Source organism: Panicum virgatum, chromosome 5K (assembly GCF_016808335.1).
Source record: "Panicum virgatum strain AP13 chromosome 5K, P.virgatum_v5, whole genome shotgun sequence".
Classification (NCBI taxonomy): domain Eukaryota; kingdom Viridiplantae; phylum Streptophyta; class Magnoliopsida; order Poales; family Poaceae; genus Panicum; species Panicum virgatum.
This window is the reverse complement of record NC_053140.1, coordinates 20,889,287-20,910,331: the sequence shown is the minus strand read 5'-3', so window position 1 is coordinate 20,910,331 and position 21,045 is coordinate 20,889,287. Positions and strand designations below refer to the sequence as shown.

General features: G+C 42.5%; 1 pseudogene; it reads left to right on the top strand.

The window, feature by feature from the left end:
- The first annotated feature begins 15,765 nt into the window (after positions 1 to 15,765).
- Positions 15,766 to 17,194, top strand: LOC120706896 (annotated as a pseudogene).
- Positions 17,195 to 21,045: the final 3,851 nt, after the last annotated feature.

Below are 21,045 nucleotides of genomic sequence, written 5' to 3'. Positions count from 1 at the left end.
CCCTTCATGAGATTAACAACTGCTTGATGACATCCTAATGATGTCATTAATCTAAAAAAGTAATTAACTAATTACAGAATTGATCACTAATTTATTTGCTTCATAACACTCCCCCTTGATCAATTTGTTCTTCTTGTGGTCCTGTAATCAATTGAAAAACTCCTTGAAAACCCTATGGGAAAAATCAGGAGATATATGTATATGTCATGAGAAAAACTCCTTAAACCCTTTGGGAAAATAGGAGAAAATATTGATATGACATATATGTGTTGGTATTCCATTAAAACTCCTTTAAAACCCAGTGGGAAAAATATAAGGAGAAAATGATATGGAATATCATTGATTGCAAACTTATATGAGGAAAAACCTCGAAAGGAAAACTCATAAATAAGTTTGAATGTATTATGATCTGTGGATCATATCTGAACTAATTCTCCCCTAAAAACCTGATGGAAAAAATATGAGGAGAAATTATATCTTGAATATCATCTTAAAAACTCTAGTGAGAAAACAAAAGATATCATATATGTAATATGTCTCGAATATCCCTTTAAAAACCCCGGTGGGGAAAATTAGAGATGTGACATAAAATATTGCCTCATTAAAAACCTATATATGAGAAAAACCTTGATAGGAAAACTCATTTAGGAAAAGAGTACAATTATATAATCTATTGATTATGGTTGGTTGTATAAGTAATGATTCAGAGAGAATCTCCCCCTGAGCCTTGCAAATCTCATGATTTGGTTTGCAAGGTTTCTATTTCCCCATAAAATAGTTTAGGAGCAATGTATTTAGTGATATTGCCCTTTATATAGCTTGCTTTCTATTGCATAAATGCAAGCAAATTATCTTCATAGATAATTGTTGGTTTCATGATTGAACCAATTCCACATGACTGTTGTATGTGGTTGATCATTCTGTGAAGCCATATGATTTCACGTGAAGCTTCATATAATGTAATTATTTCAGAATGATTAGTGGATATAGCTACAAGAGTCAGCTTTGATGACTTCCAAGATGTAGTTGTTCCACCGTGTAAAATTATAAAACCTGTTTAAGGTCTAGCATTGTGGGGATCGGACATATAGTGTAACCAACTATGGTCTTGTCTTGGTTGAATCTAAGATCAATTGTGCCTTTGGAAATATCTGAAAATATTCTTAATTCAGGTCCAATGGCATTTTGTTGGAGCTATACTATGTCTAACAAGTAAATTTATAAGCTCTATTACCATTATAGATAATGTTCAATGATTCGATAGAATCATAATTTAATCATTCAGAGAAGCCATATACTGATGATTGATGTAATGCTTCAGAATGATAGACCAAAGTGTTTCATTAGAATCTGTTTTGATGATTCATATGAAACTTTAGTACTTTGATATCAGTTTATATTCTGGCATAATAGGGATTAGTTGGCCAGTATATCGATATCCCACTTTTGTCGTGTTCTAATTTGATAGTAACAAATCAATATATATTGTGCCTTCTAGATATCTGTGGATATCTTATTTAACTCCTACCTGTATAGCATTGTTGGAGTTGCGCTAATTTGAGCTAGTAAGGTATCTACAAAAGCAATATCAGACATGTTGCAATTTGTATGATACAATAGCGCTTTTGGCACTCAGTTTCTATCCCAGGGTCTAAATGGATATTGATCCATTTTTAGGGATGGAATGAACACAAGTGCTGATGGATAGTATTGTCCAATGTTAATTGAATATTGGCAAACTGATATATGTGCTAAAGTTGAAAACTTAAATATCTGTTGGTCTTGCCAACTTTCATCTCGAATTCCGTCAATGAATGTGTGTTATTTGTGTGTTGAGATGATGCAAATTCTATTTGGAATTTATTTATAAACACACATATGTATTTAGAGTAATCCTTTTATGGGAGATACTCATCTAGTCAGTTGTACCACAATCAACTTGACTATCTCAAGTCATAGAGTGACTTGTATGTAATCATATGTTGCGATTTTTCATTTTGGATTAGAATACAAAATCCTCTAGGGATATATAAATCCAAATGTATCAAATTCAATTGATCTGCCAATATTTGAATATGGAAATATAATTCTCACTTATACCTTGAGTGATATGTTGTTCGGTCTCTGCGTGAAACCATGTGCTACAAGCTCTCGCTGTTTCACCACTTTGCTTTATTGGAGAAAAGTATTATGAGAAGTAGATAATACTTCCTTATGTGAAAATGAGAGTACTTCTCCTTAATTGCCACCTTTTGGTTTGACCCAATTTGAGTGTTTGTTTCAATTGATCTGCCAATATTTGAATATGGAAATATAATTCTCACTTATACCTTGAGTGATATGTTGTTCGGTCTCTGCGTGAAACCATGTGCTACAAGCTCTCGCTGTTTCACCACCTTACTTTATTGGAGAAAAGCATTATGAGAAGTAGATAATACTTCCTTATGTGAAAATGAGAGCACTTCTCCTTAATTGCCACCTTTTGGTTTGACCCAATTTGAGTGTTTGTTAACACTTTGCCTAGGACTTTTTGGTCTGGATCCAGTTAAAGGTGTATAGCAATTTTCAGTAGGAGTATATGTCGACAAATTTATAGTCTTAATATGATTGATTGATCATAATCAATATATCTTGTGAGAAATAACCCTTTTTAAATCCTATGTCATTTCCCACGATCATAGAATTAGGGCGTTCCATGACCCAGTGCCTAATTTACGTGCACATATGCTGGGCTTTTGAATGCAAAGCATTCATAGGCTTTGGATTTGAATAAATCCATAAAGTGTCAACAACATTCATAATATTGATTTGCATTTACTGTCTTGGAGGAATGTCTCCCCCTATTCCCGCGGATGCTTGTAATAAGCTGTATTCCTAGCTTGAGACCATACTTCTCCCCCTCTTATGAGAGTTGAGTGACATTTCACTTCTTTCTGGCACTTTACTTGTAGGAATATTATTTGATGACACATTTGATGAGTAAATGCATTTGGCAGGTTATTTGCAATGTATTGCAAATATAATATATTCTGAACTATTGGTTCAGTTATTATTTGTGTATACGTGGATACGAGGATCGAATGTGATAATACTATTTTATAATTTATAATTCCTAGCATTCTATATATGTGGTATTAATCTCCCCCTAATGCCTGGAATTGTCCTCAAAATATAGTCAGCATACGGGCTTCTAAATGAATAAACTAATCCCTTAGAGTAATCCAAGATATTTTATGAAAGACGGATAATATCTTGTATGGATCCTCAATGCCCATGGATGTATGCTGCGGTGGTGATATCGGTATTTGTGAAACATAACCGACACGCAGATGGGAAATATTTGGCTGAGGCCAGATTCCATGTAATTACTGCAACGAGGAGTGCTGATATGATTGCAATAAGATTAATTTGAATTAAATTTACAGTTTGTACGACCACGTGATGCCAACATGATATTGGTGATTTGCAATTCTTTGATAATGGTCTGTCAATTAATCTCTTGATAAGAGATTTGGCTAATCCATTTTGTTTATGTATATATGATATAAAAATATTCCACATTAATGCCTAGAGCCATACAATAATAATTGAAGGCTTTTGAAGAGAATTTAGCGGCATTATCAATACTGATGGATTTTATTAGGTGTTCCGGATAATGTGCTCTTATTTTGATAATTTGAGCAATGAATCATGCAGACGCATGATTTTATGTGGATAACAGACACATATAGGACTGTCTAGTTGATGCATCAATAAGTACTATGAAGTAGCAATATGGTCCGGCTAATGGATGAATTGACCACTGCTTGAATGCGTCCAAGAAATTGTAGTGGTTCAACCTTGATCTTAAGATAAGAGGTTCTTAATATTAATTCCCATGGCACATGCGGTGCACAAAAAACTCTAAAGATTTGGGAAATTTTGAATTATCTATGTGATGACCAATTGAATTGCTGATAATTTTGATATCATCCAAACTTTAGGATGACTAAGGCGATGATGCCTTATCCTGATGATATCAAGATTCTGAAAATTATCTTGTACGCAACATTTTACGAGTTTGATGTGTATGTAATACAATCTCGTTGATATTGAAGGAATTGTTACAAGCATTTTGCTTGATATATCTATCATTGTTAAGATGAATTGATATTCATCGTTGTTGTCATTATGTAAAAACCTTGTGACAGATATCCCTGTAACTCAATAGGGAGAATTAATATGGCTCGACCAAAACCAATAATCACAATATCGCATAATGCGATTTGTGTGAAATTTCCTTTACCCCTTGTGAGAGGTTTGAAGTATTTAATTTCCCTAAGTATAGTCTTAGTGGTACCATGTCCACTAAATATATTCCTTCTTTTATTTGGATTGTTCTTATGGGAGAATCCTTGACAACAAATATTTATGACACAATAAAAATATGGCTAGGTATCAAGTTGCTGGGAATTATAGAGATTAAGTTTTCTCCAAATATGTCATTGAATTGAAATTCCATGACCATATCGTCAGTGCTCAATAGGTTATTCCACGTGGTGGGATCACCTCATTATTTTGTTCTGTAGAACATCTTCATTGTGTTCCGTAGGAACATCTTGGAGCAACTGATGTTAGTAGGTCGAGTTTAGAAGTGTGCTTCAAACTTGTTCCCTTGAACTTGTTTACCAACGGATTTCAAGAATAAGTCAACCAAATATCTAGCAGTGTTGCATTTTTAGTGATGTGATTGTCACAATCACAGCGTTTGACAAACTTGAAAGTTGTCATATTGAGTATTTTTCTAAAAATGCTTTTGCCTTTGTTAGGACCCATATATTTGTGATATTTCTTGGTGTTTCCTTGAAATTCATTTTGAATTTCATGGCACCAAATTTCCTTTTGATATTCTAATCATTGTATTTATTTTCTGATAGTAGTGTTGAGCCCTGCGGGGCATAGTTGATGGTTCTTTGTTAAGAGCGCATCATATTTTTCTACCTGTAATCAGTCATGTATGAGATCAGAATATTTGGCATATTTGTGCCGATGGTATTGCTGATGCAATAACCTATTCGAAAGGAAAAATATAGATAATGTCTTTTTGATTATTTCTGCATTATCTATAATTTGATTACAAAACTGAAGCTTGCAACAAATTTTGGGCACTACAGAATTGAATTCTGCGATAGATTTGTAGTTCATAAGGCGAAGTGGAGACCACTTGTGCCATGCTTCTTGAAAATGATTGCCCTATGTTTATCATAATATTCTTTGAGTGCAATCCAAAGTTTGTGTGGATCCTTTTCCAATATCTTGAGATAGGGGTACATATGTGTCTCAAGAAATAATGTGGTTATTTGGTTGTTTCTGAAACATAGACTTGTGTATTAGATTTATTGATGTCGTCAATAAATCCAGGACAGACAGTTGTGACCATCTGTTGTAGTTTCAGCGAAATCCTTATTTGACTAGATTAGCCATTTTTGTACATGAAAGATCATGTATATGATTAATTTACTGTGGTAAATTAAAATTTGTGTGTGTGTAAATTTATGCGAAATAATGAAATCAAGATGATTCTTGAATCAAAATTTAAGGTATATTGATTTGAATAGTGTGACTATTTTTATAATATTTCTGTGGGAATAAGTGACTTGATAGTCTTAATATATACAAATTAAATTTGTATTGAGTATTTTGGATATACACATTATAGGTAGTCATCATAAGATGTAGACTTTTAGTAACGGGCAAGTAATTTGCTTCCTAAAAACATGATCTCAGGGCAAATAAATTTTTAAAAAACTTATTGCAGCCGATGCCTAGGTCTCCATTACATTGTGTTTGTCCAAAAATCAAAGTTATATACCTTAATTTTAATTTTAATTTTGCACATTACTACATGATGTAGAATATAAATTAGGTGCTATATTTGTAATGATACAAGTAAAATAAATAGCACATAAAAAATTGTTCAAATAATATTTGCATAATCAATGTAAGATCTGCGGACTACATAGTGTACAATTACTGCGGTAAGTATAGTATCGATATTATGTTGGTGCTAATTTGTAAACTTGAAAGTCTAATGACAAAAATATGCAATTTACAGGATAGTCGGAGGACTAAAATTGTACAATCTGGGGCCTTAATAAAAAATATATAGTACTGAAAGTACGAAACATTTGAATAGATAAAGATTTGGGGCCTAAATTTAAGATTGCATGGGACAAAAATGGCTTGGCGTGGTTTGGCTGGTGGCCTGGCTAGGCTCGGCCTGTGGGCGGCCCACCTTGGCATGGCCTGCTACGGCCTGACAAGGGAAAAGGCAAACGGTTTCAGGTGAAACCTGATGGAGACCCTCGCCGCCCTTTCGCCAATCGCCGCCGCCCCTTGGTTCGAAACGCCGCGGCGCCCCTTGACTTTCGCGCCGTTGCCTCGTGCGGCGCTGTAGCGCCGCCGCCGCCCAGTCAGAGTTCTAAATAGCCGGCTATAGCTTCCGCTCAAGATAGCTATAACCTCTAGGAAGGACAACCGCTATGGCATTTAGCCCGCTAAAGCCAGATATAGCCCGCTAAATGCCGGCTATAGCCTGCTAAACACCGTAACAGTGACCTTGCCGCTAAATGCCTTAGCCGGCGATTTAAAACCATGCGCCCAGTGCCGCCTCTGTGCGCCTCCGCCGTCGCCTGTGGGCGCCGCCGCCGTGCGCCATGCCCGGTGCTGCAGCACCTCTAATCCTTCTTTTTTTCGTATTGTCTCGATCCGCCCCATGTGCGCCGGTCATGGCCGGCCACCGGCCACCACCGGTGGTGCACGTGAGATGGGGTGGCGGTCGCCGAGGGCGCCCCTATTGGGGGAGTTGTGGGTGCCGTTGGCGCCATGGTCGATGGAGAAGGAGGATGGGGCGCCGAGGGCGCCGTCGCTGCCGCTGCCACTGCCGCCGATGACGCTGGTGGTGCGGCCATGGGGGTGTGGGCGCCGCCGTTGATGGCGGCCATGTGCTGTGTGCTGCGCCGCCGATGACGGCCTAGCGAACGTCGGCGAGGATTCGTCGTCGTTGAAGAACGGCGATGCGTTCTTCTTCTGTGATTCAAGGAAATGTAAGAATGCAATTTCTGTTCTTACTTGAGTTTCTCATTTCTTGGAGAGAAGTCTCGTCGATTTCTCTTGCTTGTTGAAGTTTAGGCCTCCTGGCCTCGTTACTCGATCCGTGATGGTGCAGAGCGTCTTCCGCCATGGACGTGTTTGCCATGGTGGTGCAGAGGCCATCGTGCCTCTGTCTTCTCGACGAGTTTGCATGTGGGATTGGAAGTCGACGAGTTCCAATGGTGAGGCCAAAAGCCTTCGGTTGTGCCCAGTAGAGAGTGCGTGATAACGTGTTGTGAGTGAAAGTGAAGAGAGAATGAATTTGATTGATGGTTGGACCATTCCTTTTATACGTACAAGAGGGAAAGTGTGTCTCTTCTCTAAAGGACATGCCTCTTTGAGAGTGACACCTTCATGAGATTAACAACTGCTTGATGACATCCTAATGATGTTATTAATCTAAAAAAAGTAATTAACTAATTACAGAATTGATCACTAATTTATTTGCTTCATAACACGAGCAACGGTAGACCTGGACTCCCAACAAAAAAAAAGAAAAAGCCAAGTGCTCCCTCGCATTCTCAGAAGTGTTCAGTAAAGATTTTTGCTGGCAGTATAGCCAGCTTAAAATATTATTAGCTTGGCCACAAAATGCATTTTTTGTAATCACTCATTCACAATATTCCATAATTCTATTTCTAGTTCCTAATTTTTTTCTCGAATAGGTAGGAGAACTACATATCATTGTATTAAGATAGAAAAAATAAAAATAGCCGTACAACACGCGCCACACACACCACTCCCCGAAGGGGTTCGTCAGGTTACAATTCCTAGTTTCTACTAGTACTGCAAGAACATTGAAATTTTTCTGTAGAAGGGAAGGTGCTCATTGTCAATGGCATTTGATCACATAGCATATCAAAACCATTTACTTTTGAACCTTCTTGTGTTGCAGTAAATTTGACATGTGACTGTAACTTGATCTCATAAATTCTCTGTCCACAAATCCTTACGGCACAATAAAAGGACTCAGTGTTCAAGTCTGCATGTTGGAATTTCCATGGAGAAATCAAATGAGGGGTAGTTGATGCAATTGACCAAAGCAAACACGGCTGTTTTATGACAACACAACTCGGACGGAGGCAAGACGGCAAGATCCAGCGCTGCTGCACTTGCTAGTACGCACGCTGCATCGGTCGACCCAGAAACCTCTTTGGGAGTTGGCCATGCGCATATACCAGTTTCTCCATCCGGGTACTAAGCTAGGCCAAGATCTAAAACTCTGAGCCCAATCGGCTAGCTTCATTGGGGAATGTTTGTACGGTAGCCGATTGGTTTCCAGATTGATGAATTCGGTGGGATCGGGGTTGCCTACTGGACTCAGGAAAAGCAAAGAGAAGCCCTCTTCCCTAGGGATTAAGATCTTATTCTTCAGGTTCTACATTGCAAAAGGGAGAAAAACTGAGAAATCAGCCGAAGGTTGCTAGCAGGAGGATCGATAAAATGCGAGAAAATGCTGAATAAAGGATTGAAAGGGTGCGAGAACGAAAAGGGCATTTATGTCAGGAACCCCGCTCGAAACTGCAATTGATGAAGAAGAGCCTGCCATGGAAGTTTGGAGAAGATTACGGGGGATCGCCATTGAGAGTTTGATGATGACGAGCAGTGAGCACGAGCACGTGAAGTTGTTGCCGGCGGAGATGACCAGTGGTGAAGATTTGAAGCAGGAGTGCCGCCGGCGGTTTATTAGCACGGAAGGCGAAATGAAATGGCAAGATGAAGAAGAAGAGCATGCATAAGAGTGGGTTTTATAAAGTTAGACCCAGGAATGGTCCGGAGATCGAGGAGACTAACGGCGTAATTTGAAAAGATCCATTGGTGTCGTGGAGCTCGAGGTACTGTTTGAAGTTGGCTCACGTTAAGAAATCATCATGACTTGCATGAATTTCAGAACAAAATTATATTTATTCCGAAATTGGGGGCATGTGTTGACGCCAAAATTTTACAAGGGTATTTATAGAAAGAGAAGAGACACGGGGAGCCGATGGAGAGTCCTGGAGAAGGCCGTTTGGGTGCCTGGGTCAAAGCCGTCAGAGATTATGGTCAAAAGCGATGTGGGGTCGGTCAGAAGCGACACGGACTCGGTCAAGGATGTGGCTGGAAGGTGTTTGAATCGGACTGGAACATGACGTCAGCAGAAGATTCTACAAGAGTTCAATTACCATTTAAAGGATTTTGTAATTTTCGTAGTTTTTATCTCTTTAGTTAGGTTTGGTGTCGTGACCAACTAGGAGTCTAAGTATTCTATTATTTTGTCCCTATGCAAAGTAATTCCGTTACTGCATGGTGCTTCATTCTAAATGATTAATGGTTGGTAGAATCTTATGTGATTAGAATGATTAAACTTATGTTATCCTGCACATAACTTGCTGATTTTTTCAACTACAATACCTTTATAGCATGGATAAATACATGCTTCTTATTTTAACAATGCTGCTCCTTTTCTTGTGATAACTTGTGCAGGATTGGCTTGGCATAGACTTTGCAGTTGCTGAAGCTGTCAATTTTGTAGTAGAATCAGAGAGGTAGGGTTCAACAACTCTTTGAGAGAAAATGGATGACTAGCAATGTGAGTCCTGAAGCTGAAGTTCCAGCAGCAAGGGAGAATCAATGGGGAGAGATTGAAAGTTTGAAGAAGCAAGGAGAGGAAATCAATGCTCTTCTTCGCCGCTTGTTATGCCTCAACAGGGAGTAGGTCCTTGACTACTTTTAGGTTCATGATGTTGTCCATTTGTTTTGCTACATGTGGTTGGATAGTTGTTTCGGCTCTATGGTGGTTGGTATATACTTTTTTGGCTCATGTCCATAGAGTTATCTTGGCTGTTCAGTGAACCTGTTATGGAGTGATTTGTCTTTTTTGTTTTTGGGCTGTTTATGGAGTGAAGTGATGTTGGCTGAGTTATTATGCATATGAATCTGGTGGTTTTTGGACAAGTGATGTCGGGCTATAATAAATATTTTGTGAAGTGACTTGCTGTTTGTTTTGAAATATGTTGTTCTAAAGTTATATCAGCCCAAATCAAATAATAAGATTAAAAAATATGCTGAATTTAATAATTTGAATATTTTATGACAAATCAAATCGTCATAATGGAGGTGCCACATCATATCCTAGTCATCTCCACATCGCACGAGGTAAAAATTTTATGATGTTTTCTATCCTACGTGGCACATGTACAGTCATCGAAGCACACAATTTGACGTTTCTTGTTATTGATTATGACGAAAAATGAGTGTCACGATAGAATAATCGTCATAAGATTTATGACAAAAAAATATATTTTCGTCGCAGAAGACCTTTTATGACATGATATAGGCGACGAACCAATTTTCGTCACGCAAATGTCACAGATTATGATAGATGACAAAAATACCACTTTCAGTGACATAAATGAGACGTCGCAGAAGCCCATATGTATTGTAGTGAAAGGGAGAAAAACTGAGAAATCGGCCAAAGGTTGCTAGCAATAGGATCGATAAAATGCGAGAAAATGTTGAATAAAGGAATGAAAGGGTACGAGAACGAGAAGGGCATTTATGTTAGGAATGCCGCTCGAAACTGCAATTGATGAAGAAGAGCCTGCCATGGAAGTTTGGAGAAGATGACCAGGGATCGCCATTGAGAGTTTGATGATGACGAGCAGTGAGCACGAGCACGTGAAGTCGTTGCCGGCGGAGATGACCGGTGGTGAAGACTTGAAGCAGGAGTGCCGCCGGCGGTTTATTAGCACGGAAGGCGAAATGAAATGGCAAGATGAAGAAGAAGAGCATGCGTAAGAGTGGGTTTTATAAAGTTAGACCCAGGAATGGTCCGGAGATCGAGGAGACTAACGGCGTAATTTGAAAAGATCCATTGGTGTTGTGGAGATCGAGGTACTGTTTGAAGGTGGCTCACGATAAGAAATCATCATGACTTGCATGAATTTCAGAACAAAATTATATTTATTCCGAAATTGGGGGCATGTGTTGACGCCAAAATTTTACAAGGGTATTTATAGAAAGAGAAGAGACACGGGGAGCCGATGGAGAGTGCTGGAGAAGGCCGTTTGGGTGCCTGGGTCAAAGCCGTCAGAGATTATGGTCAAAAGAGATGTGGGGTCGGTCAGAAGCGACACGGACTCGGTCAAGGATGTGGCTGGAAGGAGTTTGAATCGGACTGGAACATGACGTCAGCAGAAGATTCTACAAGAGTTCAATTACCATTTAAAGGATTTTGTAATTTTCGTAGTTTTTATCTCTTTAGTTAGGTTTGGTGTCGTGACCAACTAGGAGTCTAAGTATTCTATTATTCTGTCCCTATGCAAAGTAATTCCGTTACTGCATGGTGCTTCATTCTAAATGATTAATGGTTGGTAGAATCTTATGTGATTAGAATGATTAAACTTATGTTATCCTGCACATAACTTGCTGATTTTTTCAACTACAATACCTTTATAGCATGGATAAATACATGCATCTTATTTTAACAATACTGCTCCTTTTCTTGTGATAACTTGTGCAGGATTGGCTTGGCATAGACTTTGCAGTTGCCGAAGCTGTCAATTTTGTAGTAGAATCAGAGAGGTAGGGTTCAACAACTCTTTGAGAGAAAATGGATGACTAGCAATGTGAGTCCTGAAGCTGAAGTTCCAGCAGCAAGGGAGAATCAATGGGGAGAGATTGAAAGTTTGAAGAAGCAAGGAGAGGAAAGCAATGCTCTTCTTCGCCGCTTGTTATGCCTCAACAGGGAGTAGGTCCTTGACTACTTTTAGGTTCATGATGTTGTCCATTTGTTTTGCTACATGTGGTTGGATAGTTGTTTCGGCTCTATGGTGGTTGGTATATACTTTTTTGGCTCATGTCCATAGAGTTATCTTGGCTGTTCAGTGAACCTGTTATGGAGTGATTTGTCTTTTTTGTTTTTGGGCTGTTTATGGAGTGAAGTGATGTTGGCTGAGTTATTATGCATATGAATCTGGTGGTTTTTGGACAAGTGATGTCGGGCTATAATAAATATTTTGTGAAGTGACTTGCTGTTTGTTTTGAAATATGTTGTTCTAAAGTTATATCAGCCCAAATCAAATAATAAGATTAAAAAATATGCTGAATTTAATAATTTGAATATTTTATGACAAATCAAATCGTCATAATGGAGGTGCCACATCATATCCTAGTCATCTCCGCATCGCACGAGGTAAAAATTTTATGATGTTTTCTATCCTACGTGGCACATGTACAGTCATCGAAGCACACAATTTGACGTTTCTTGGTATTGATTATGACGAAAAATGAGTGTCACGGTAGAATAATCGTCATAAGATTTATGACAAAAAAAATATATTTTCGTCGCAGAAGACCTTTTATGACATGGTATAGGCGACGAACAAATTTTCGTCACGCAAATGTCACAGATTATGATAGATGACGAAAATACCGCTTTCAGTGACATAAATGAGACGTCGCAGAAGCCCATATGTATTGTAGTGAAAGGGAGAAAAACTGAGAAATCGGCCAAAGGTTGCTAGCAAGAGGATCGATAAAATGCGAGAAAATGCTGAATAAAGGAATGAAAGGGTGCGAGAACAAAAAGGGCATTTATGTTAGGAATGCCGCTCGAAACTGCAATTGATGAAGAAGAGCCTGCCATGGAAGTTTGGAGAAGATGACGGGGGATCGCCATTGAGAGTTTGATGATGATGAGCAGTGAGCATGAGCATGTGAAGTCGTTGCCGGCGGAGATGACCGGTGGTGAAGACTTGAAGCAGGAGTGCCGCCGGCGGTTTATTAGCACGGAAGGCGAAATGAAATGGCAAGATGAAGAAGAAGAGCATGCGTAAGAGTGGGTTTTATAAAGTTAGACCCAGGAATGGTCCGGAGATCGAGGAGACTAACGGCGTAATTTGAAAAGATCCATTGGTGTCGTGGAGATCGAGGTACTATTTGAAGTTGGCTCACGGTAAGAAATCATCATGACTTGCATGAATTTCAGAACAAAATTATATTTATTCCGAAATTGGGGGCATGTGTTGACGCCAAAATTTTACAATGGTATTTGTAGAAAGAGAAGAGACACGGGGAGCCGATGGAGAGTCCTGGAGAAGGCCGTTTGGGTGCCTGGGTCAAAGCCGTCAGAGATGATGGTCAAAAGCGATGTGGCGTCAGTCAGAAGCGACACGGACTCGGTCAAGGATGTGGCTGGAAGGAGTTTGAATCGGACTGGAACATGACATTAGCAGAAGATTCTACAAGAGTTCAATTACCATTTAAAGGATTTTGTAATTTTTGTAGTTTTTATCTCTTTAGTTAGGTTTGGAACATGACATCAGCAGAAGATCAACTAGGAGTCTTTAGTTTTGGAGTATAAATAGGGGTAGTCAAGGGTCTGTAAAAATAATTATCAATCAATACAACTTTTCTCGGCACTCCGCCAAAAACCCTAGGAGTACTAGCAGTGTAGCTTTTCGACGAATTCTTTGGTGAACAGGGCTGCATCAACTCGACCTCCAGTTTGCTCATAAGTTCGTTTCTATCGGATGTTCTAGGCTTTAATTACTGGCGTATTGCTGTAGTTTTGTCTAGTTTATCTACCAATTTATCAAGTTCTAATAAATTTGCAAGGCTGCATCATCCGATCTCTTGGTAGTTTTTAGATCCCACCACTTACCGATTTCTACCGAGTTCTTGCGAGGCTGTATCGTCCGATCTCTTGGTCGTTCTTCTTTGAATTTACAATTTATCTTGTGAAAACCTTAGATCTATGAGCTTATTCCTAACTCGTTTCATACAGCAATTCAATAGCCAATATCATACTAGATATTCACTAAAGTTTTAAGTTATTTTAGTTTCGGGACTTGTCGTAAATAAACTTATCAGCATGTTTGTTTAATCTAGCTCCATTGTATCAAGCTGCCTCGGTTAAGTCCAATCCTTGCGCGATGACGATTAGATTAAATCTTGTCGGTCAGATCCGTTTGTCTACGATGATAACAATAACTCGATAGTTTTGATCGGCTCTTCTAGCCGATTTGGATTTAATGCTAAATTTATTCCTCATCTATAATTAGATGCATCGGCTGTTTATTCTTGGTTTATTGCCCCGCTGTTAGCGCTATCTCGGGTAAGACCGATCCGACTAATAGTGACAGTAAAATACACTACTAGAAAAACAGATTAACCGCGACCTTTAAAAACCACCTCGGAGGCGGGCATGATGTTTAATCGCCTCGGTTAATGCCTCGGATTGACCGAGGCGATCATTATTTATTAACCAAGGACCGCCTCACAAAATTGATTAACCGAGACGGGCTTCTCAAAATGCCTCCCTCGGATAATATTGGCCCATCTTGGAGCCCAGACAACCCATCTCGGCCCGGTATCACCCACTGAGTATATATACAACGACTTCGGATTTGCTCTCTCATTTCTCTCCCTCACCCTCAGCCCATCGCGTCGTGCCCTCCCTCTCCTACTCTTCCTCCCTCCTCGAGAGCGCCGGCCCTCCCTCTCCTCGAGCGCTGCCAGTCCCTCCCCTCCCCTGCTCTCCCTCCCCCCGAGAGCACCGCCGGCCCCTCCCTCTCCCAGTCCCTCTCTGGAACTGGCGGCGGCTCCGCAGGCGCCGGATCCGGTGGCGCCGGGGCCGGATCCGGCGAGGACGCGGCGGGACGCAGCCGGGTGGTGTGGCGGTGATGGGCTTGGCGGCCCCTAGATGGGCTCCGCGGGCTTTTCCTTTTTTTTAATTTTTTTATTTGATTTACCGTGGCGGGCATCCAACCGCCTCGGAAAATGCCACATTTACTGTGACATTGGCTCCGATGCGGTTGGCCAAACCGCCTCGGTTAATCCATTTTGCCCGCCTCAGTAAAATTTTCTATAGTAGTGATAAATTTAAATAGATGAATACGTTTATTTATAGTAGGTTTATTCTTAATCTGGTTTACATCATGAATCGGCTTAATAGCCTATGATCAGGTAATAGTATTGGACACAGCGACCAAAATGTGCTTCCTGGAACTCTTCGGAATCCTAGCCGATGCATTCCTTGTTGTTTAACTGATTAAATTTTTTTCCTTATCAATTAGAGGTCAAATTGACTGGCACGCCCCGAACCTCGATAGCAGGACTGCACTAGAGAAAAGCAGAGTTCCCAACCTTAGCATGTCGTGCTCCGCAAGATTCACCGTCCGATTTTTGCGGCAACACGCTTTTTGGCACGTCCGGTGGGACACGACAACAAATCTCCATCATGCCAGAAGATCTCGACCACCAGAACGTGATCGACGTTACCATGGACGATCTCGACGAGGAGCTGGTCCAGGCGAATGTGGACAACTACATGAAGCTGTGCCTGGAGTCGTTTGGCAAGATCAGAAATAAGGTGGTGCAGAAAGAGCAGTTGCCAAACTCCTCTATCACGGTAGCTCCGATAGATGGATCGGCTGGAGAGACCAGCGCCCAAAGCTTCCAAGAGACGGTCGACGCAGCCGTGCATGATGCGCTGATCAGGGGTCCTGATCAACACCCTGACAAATCTGATCAAGCAAGTAGCCAGTGGCCCCCCGCAGCAACAGATGGGACCCGTATACTTCTCTACGGGTCCATCGGCTCCAGACTACAAAGGTAAAGGTGTCCATGAGGATGAGATAGCGCTGCCGAAGATGCCACCTCCCATGCCATCGGCGCAGCAACAGTTCCTCCAACAGTTAGACAGAGCTATAGTTTTCAGTTCATGAACGGAAGAAGAACACGACTACTGGTGACAGGATGGAGACTGAAATTCGCGGGCATCCTCTTCTGCATGGCAAAGTAAAATTCGCGGGCATCCTCTTCTGCATCGCCGGCGTCACCGTGCTGGCCTTCTACGAGGGGCCGATGTTCAGATCCTTCAACCATCACCATCTCTTTCAGAACGGCGGCAGCAGTCCTTCTGGAGCAGCAGAGAAGCACTCTAAGAAGCAATGGGTGCTGGGAATTTTTCTCATGACACTATCCAACGTTCTAGCAGGCCTGTGGACAGTCCTTCGGGTACGCATTGCTTTTGGATTTCAGACATGATCAATGTTCATGAAGTAGCAACAGCAATTTCAGTTGACGTGTTCTGTTTTTTCAGGGGCCACTGATAGAGGACACCTCCAAGCTGATGAACACCACGCTCCAGATCTCGTGCGCGTCGTTCCAAACCTTCCTCGTGGCCGTTGCAGCCGAGAGGGACTTCTCCAGGTGGAAGCTGGGCTGGAACGTCGGCCTCGCCGCGATAGTCTACAGCGTAATACTTCAGCTCTAGACAACTGTTCAAGCTGATCCACATTCAGATAAGAAACAAGACGCCCAACTAACTGATGCATCGTTTCTCTGAAACTAACATTTTCAGGGCGTGATCGTGACGGCGCTACTACATGCAAATGTGGACGATCGCCAAGAGGGGCCCGGTGTTCCTGGCCATGTCGATGCCGCTCACCTTCGTGTTCACCACCGTCATATCCTCCATCATCGGGGACGCCGTCAGCCTAGGAAGGTTCGTACGTGTGCACGTCCTGATCAGTCATAGATAAACCCGTCGTTTTATTCAGCAATTTCCTTGTCTGAGCTCCTCTATCTGACGGTGATGAATCTGCGGCAGCATCTTTGCCGGGGTCCTGATGGTGGGAGGCCTGTACAACGTGTTCTGGGGAAAGAGCATCGAGGAGCGAGACGACCTGACCAAGATCAGCGCCGCCGCTGCCGCCGGCAAGCCCGGGCTGGAGCTGCCGCCGCCGCAGAACAACAAGGCGGACCTGCAGGCGCCCCAGGTGCCGGATGACAACGACGACGCAGAAGCAAAGGTCTGATTCAGCTTCCAGCCCAACGACGTGACAGAAAAGATTGTGCGCAAAGCTATTGCAGCCACTAGGTTTCAGGGTGCTGGGAACACCATAGGCAGCCAGCAGCTGCGTCCAATTTGATTTGATCCAATCCAGCCAGATGACTGTTGTGCCATTGTATCTACACGCCTCGGCACAGTGGTTCTCGTCCACAGCACCATAGTTCACCCAACCGCATGAATAAAAAAAGAAGGAAGCCTCGGTCGCTTTCAGCGAGCTTCTGTGCGGCTTCGCCTTTTCGCCATGCGTGCGGCGGCAGCAGAGTGCGTTAGTGCCACGGCTCGACGCACGCGCATTATTGGCGCCACATCCTTTATACGTAACACCATTTGATCATCAGTACCTAATAAAATGATTTTAAAAAAGATCGTGAGGAATTGCGCTGTCATTATCGGCACTGTACGGACGCCGCGATCGCAGTAAGACAGTTGTTGCAAGAATTGGTAGGATTGCAACAGAACTTTCGATAATGGGTCGACGCACTGGGAGAGCACCCGGTGCCGGATTCGATCGCCACCCATCGATCACCGCGCCGGCGCCAACAGAGATGCCATGCCGGTAGCGGCGTGCCGTCTCTGCTCTGTTCATGCGGCCGCCGCTCCAGCACAAGTCAGCAGCAGCAACGCTGCTGGCGGATGCGCACGGCAGCGGCGGCCGCTGCGCTGCAGGCGGCTTGCCGGCCTGGGTCGAGCGCATAGTCACCGGCATTCCTCGTTCCGGAACGCCGTGTTCCGGGACAGAAACGCGGGAATATTTTCGTTCCAATAGTGTAAAAATCCATCCCAAATACCATTCTGGTTTCTCGTTCCTCAATCCCGTCGTCCAGGAACTTAGCGACTATGGTCGAGCGAGCGGGAGGTAGCGCCGTAGCGGTGAGCCGGTGAGGCGGCCAGGTGCGCGGAGCTTGCCTGCGCGCGCGGTTGCGCCAGATGGGGCGCCCCACGCCCCGACCAGGCGCCGCCGCCCCCTGTCTGCGCCGTGTTGCCACGGCACGCTAGCTCTTGTGTGGGCCACCATCATGCCTGTTCGAAGAGCAAGGGTCACCGTAGCTCGGCCCAACTATCCTGGGCTCCGAATTTTTTACATTTTTTTGATTTATCAAAAATATATGTCTCTATTTTTTTTTGCAAAAATGTCACCCTGCCGCCGGTTGGTTTGGCGGTAAGGAGTTACCGCCGGATGAACCGGCGGTAAGATACGTGGCCCACGGCCCATGGAACTTACCGCCGTTTGATCCGGCGGTAGCTCCTTACCGCCGAACGAACTGGCGGTAAGTGCTACCGCCGGGCTACAGCACGGCTATAGCCGGCTGTAGCTGCCCTGTAGACGGCCAGTGCCCTACCGCCGTTTGAAACGGCGGTAGGTATTCCCACAATTTTTTTAATTATTTTATATGTTCTCACTGCTGTAATTAATTGTATAATTATTTTAAAGACTGTCTGAACTGTAATTATTTTCTTTACGTCTAGAGATATTTCAGAAAATAATAGAGATAGCGGAGGTTAGGGAAATATATTTTTTAAATTTTTACAAATTAGATTTAACTCTAATAGTCTGTGAAAATATATTTTCATGAGATATTCATGAGTTTCAATTACGATTTCGATGTCCTGTCACCTTGCATCAGATTCTTCTGCACCCCCACTATAATTAAAAATGTGGGAGTACCTACCGCCGTTTCAAACGGCAATAGACATGCGTGAACCATGCCTATAGACCAAATAGCTCCATCTATAAATAGAACATCGCCCCATCTCATATGAAGTCAGTAGCCATCTCATACGAAGTCTTTAGCCATCCCCGCACGACCACCATGTCTTTCTCTGGTTCTACCTACATTCCGTGGAACAAGATTAGAGAACCTGTGCCTCAAGGAGTGCAGGTTCCAATGTGCTTCTGCGGTTCGTTGTGCAAGCTGATGGAGTCCAAAGTTTTGGGCGATGACTTCGGCAGGAGGTTCTTCATGTGTGAGAACTACGAGTATGATCCGCCAAAGCGCTACGGCAAGGACAAAGCGAAGGTATCACCTCGCACTATCTAGTTTGAGCCTTCGGAGTTTAGTATGTTAATTCTAACTCGGCTTGGAAATAGAGTCCACCACCTCTTTGTGATTTCATACAGTGGCTGGACACGGAGCAATCGACCGAAACTAAGGAACACGTTGAGCGCGAAGCAAGGTGGGCTGCGGAAAGGTGGCAGCGAATGCTGCAAGAGAAAAAAATGGAGGAGAAGCGCAAGAAAGATAAAGAAGAGATCCAGAAGAGGTTCGCAGAAGTGGAACGTCGGCAGGCGGAGGAGCGTGAAGCTGATAGGGAGAGGAAGAGAGAGAGGGCCCGCCGTGCGAAGGAGGCGGGACCCGAGGCTATTAGGAAGGGGAAATATCCTCGGTGCACTCAGTAGATGACTATCATGTAATGTTCGAATTTCATATTCCCTAAGGCATGTTAGGTCTAGACGGAACACGACGTTAGCGTGTTCCATGTACATGCCAGTGCAATAGTTATTGTAATTTCAATGTCAAATTAATCTGCATTGTGTAATTTGTACTAGCTACAACTAGATTTTTCAGAACAATCTAACGTGCCTTAGGTAATGCACAGAATTCAACACAATAAAAACAATGAAAACAATCACCGTTCAAACATTGAACACAAATTAAATAGTGGTCCACACAATTCAACGCACAGAACACATGACATGGCATGTAAGGACCTGTTGCAAGCTACGGTAACGAGGTCCAATACTAAACCTAACATGCCTTAGGTAATTCGAACAAACGTTACATTATTTATTCAGACGGAGCAGTACAACATCAATCATTCACGGGCAGTACCCTTATCACGTCCCGCGATGTCTGGTTTTGCACGCTCGTCTTTGCGTAAATCTTCATTCACCTTCTTCAACCACTCCATATATTGCTGATCACGATGAGTGATCCACGTGTCAATCCACTCATGGAAATGACACCAATGAGTATGCGTGTCATCAGCAGCGTACTTTTGCAAACAAGAAATGATTCAAAATTAATAAAAATAATAAAAGCATATTTACAAATTAATCTATACCTGTGATGTTGCACCTCTTTTTTGGACTTCCTCGATATTCTTGCAACACCAATACCTCTGGCCAAAAGTCTCGTAATCACGAGATATGTTCGGAACACAACGCATTTGGCAATAACAATCGGATGGCTCTACACCTTTCGGCCATACCTTGCAATCTGTATTACATCTATTGGGATCGTTAGGAGAGGGTCCTAAATTAGCCTCCATTTCCCGACGGAAAGCTGCCCGGGAGAATGAGGAGCTCATAGCTGTTTGTTTGGGCTAATTAAAAAAAGTGGAAACTGAATTGCAAGTTTGTGCTCTCAGGAACCACAAGGTGCTCTTTTATACACGCAGGGCTGCTTGCATGTCCAAGCACTTTGAACACAGATATTACATCTCACTGCTCCATAGTCGTCCACGGTTCTGCACTCGCACGCTCCACAGTGCGCACTCATTCCACTTTAAACAACAACAGGACCTCTCACTGCTCGTACCATCAGTACTCGCATGGTCCACAGCGCTTACTGCTAGCACTTTAAACACTGATTATTGCATCGACCTACTCATCGCATCGCCCACTTTAAACTCGTCGTACTGTCACTGCATCGACCTACTCATGATTATTGCACTGCCCTGACACATCCCATCGCCCGGAACAATACACGGTACCGGCGTAATCGTCAAAATATAAACCATAGGAATTACATCATAATACAACGTTAATGAAACACACAGCAGAAATGCAGTGGCATGGCAGAACCCGTTGCAACTACGGTAAACAGATTCTGATCTAAGTTAACATGCCTTAGGTAATTTAAAAAAACCCAACAAATACAACGATGCAGCATGTCACTAGGACTAGGTAGTCCTAATAGCCGTACCCCCACGTATTAAACTGCATTGAGCCTTCTCCGCAATATCCACCCATTGCAGGTTGCGCAGGCGGTGGTGCCGGAGGGGCAGGACCCTTGTTCTTGTGACAAGGGCAGTTGCAGTAAGGAATAGTGCATGGTTCATCTTTTGAAGCGGCA